This window comes from Panicum virgatum, chromosome 8K (assembly GCF_016808335.1).
Source record: "Panicum virgatum strain AP13 chromosome 8K, P.virgatum_v5, whole genome shotgun sequence".
In the NCBI taxonomy this organism is placed as follows: Eukaryota; Viridiplantae; Streptophyta; class Magnoliopsida; order Poales; family Poaceae; genus Panicum; species Panicum virgatum.
The window spans coordinates 35,964,919-35,967,271 of record NC_053143.1 but is presented as its reverse complement, the minus strand read 5'-3'; the positions used below and the strand labels follow the sequence as shown (position 1 = coordinate 35,967,271).

At 49.2% G+C, this 2,353-nt stretch overlaps 1 non-coding gene across 1 annotated transcript; it reads right to left on the bottom strand.

Moving 5' to 3' along the window:
* Window positions 1–680: 680 nt before the first annotated feature.
* On the bottom strand, window positions 681–787 carry LOC120646540. The gene has a single exon (XR_005664444.1). It is a non-coding gene; the product is annotated as a small nucleolar RNA R71 (small nucleolar RNA).
* Between the last annotated feature and the right edge of the window lie 1,566 nt (window positions 788–2,353).

Sequence of the window (2,353 nt, the reverse complement as noted above, 5' to 3'; positions counted from 1 at the left end):
CCAATATACTCCCGGGTAAAATGCTATAGCAGTATTCCGTGCGCTTGCGGATTCATTCGTGGTTCATGAAATACTACCACCCCAAATTGGCGTCTGCGGGCGTCAACGCTGGTGACGTTGGTAGGCGCCAACAAGCATTTTTGCGTCTTTGTTGATATGAAAATAGGGTAGTGTATGACCGGTTTCGATTTGCCGCAAAACTTTCATTCCGATCCAGAATCACTTTTGAAGAGGACGCGAGCTCGTCTCGTATCACCTCAGAGATCACTCTTGGCAGTCGATCCAATCATCGCATCATCGTCAGCTCCTAGAGCTATGGCCCAGAAGACACTCCGTGATTACTCTGCTCCGTCCGCTAACCAGGTCCCCACCGGGCCCGAGGTTAACACCAGAGGAGAAAATTTCGAGATCAAAAGGGTCTCATTACGATGGTGCAGGCCAGCCCATTCTGTGGCAAGGCCAATGAGGATGCCAGCGCTCAGCTCCAGCAGTTCCTGGAGCTCTGCAGTACTTTTGTTATCAAGGGTGTATCGCAAGATGCAATCCGGCTCCGTTTGTTTCCGTTCTCTATCTTGGGGAGAGAGAAGCAATGGTTTTATGCTAACAAGGCTGCTGTGGATACTTAGGACAAATGTGCCAAGGTGTTCCTCTCGAAGTTCTTCCCGACGGGCAAAACCAATGCTCTTCGTGGTCGGATTTCGAACTTCCAGCAGGCATCAAATGAGTCAATTCCGGAAGCTTGGGAGAGGCTTCAGGAGTACATTCTGGCATGTCCACACCATGGAATGGATAATTGGCTCATTCTACAGAACTTCTACAACGTGTTGACACAGTCATCCCATGATCATGTGGATGCTGCTGCGGGTGGAGCTTTCTTCTCGCTAACCATTGAAAGAGCTGCATCATTGATCGAGAAGATGGTTTCCAACCAAGATTGGAGCAATGCTCGCCTCCAACCGTGCTAGCGAGGTATGCGCTCCGTCAAGGAGGCCGACATGCTCGCTATGAAAATTGATCTCCTCCTCAAGAAATTTGAGGATTACTCCCAAGATAAGGCTCAATTGCAAACATTTCAAGCCTTGGAAACTCGCATGACGTGCGAGGTCTGCGGGAATATTGGACATTCGGGCGACAATTGCCCAAAAACCCAAGAAGAAGCTCTATTCCTCAATGGCAGCAATGGGTTTCGTCCACAAGGAGGTCAGGGGTGGAATCAACCACTGTTGACACTCCTTAGAGCCTCAATTTACGTACCGCAAGCGCACGGATCGTGGTATCTTTTCCCTTAGAGTACTCCCCCAAGGTTTATCAATCTGTGGATCAGAAGTGAACCGACTAGAGTTTACCATCTAATCTATCGAACCTATCCTAAACATGAAGCAAAGATTGCATATAAACTGAACACTTGATAGATATGAATGAAGCATAAGTGTTCATCACACCCACAACCGTAGATGAGATAACACAACCAAGGAGCTAGGGCCTATCGTCTCTAGGTACAGTTCTAGTCAAAAAGGTGATCAAAACATAGAATGCATCTCAACTAAAGGTACACGAAATCATCTCTCAGAAAGGCGGCTCGCAAGCGGCCTACTTTCCCAAGGTCACCTGTGCGAGGTGCGTGTCGACACCTAAGGTTTCCCAAAGCTTTACCCTAGACGCCCACCAAATGCTCTTACTTGAAGCTCCTCCTCTTGGTGGCCGCACCACGACTCCCATGATACTCACCATCGATCCTATTCCACATCATGTCGTAGCTAGAATTTTTCCCTCCGCCATGCTGTCACCACACCGGGGTAATCAACCAACAAGCTAAAACACGCTACCTCAACGTATCCGCAAGATATAGACTAATCACCACGAATAGATCTAATCTTACTATGAACATATGGATGCATCACATATGAGAAAGAAAGCATGCATTGAAGTAGACCAAAGTCGAGACAACTAGAATAAAGAGTAGATTGATATCACCATCGTGTGTGTACATACCCCGACGAATGTTGGGGATGACTCCCGAACTCCACCATGGCACAACCTCGCAGGGAGGCCATGGCAACTAGGGGTGGCCTAAGCCATCTCCTAGGTACCTTCGAAGACTTGCGGCGGCCGTCGTCTCCCTCCGAACTTGGCCCTAGGTTTTCATCGAGTTCTGGGTGGATTGATTCCCCGAGTTGAATAAGGTGCGAGCTATTTATAAGCCGAGGAAGCCACCGATCGAAGGGGAGGCCGAACCGCCTCGAAAACGGGCTAGGTCGGCCGGCCTTATGAGCCTAGGCCGGCCGGCCTACCCTCTTTCGGGACCGCCTTGGTCTCCTCTTTCTCGTGTAGACTCCTTGCATCTTCTAGAGTT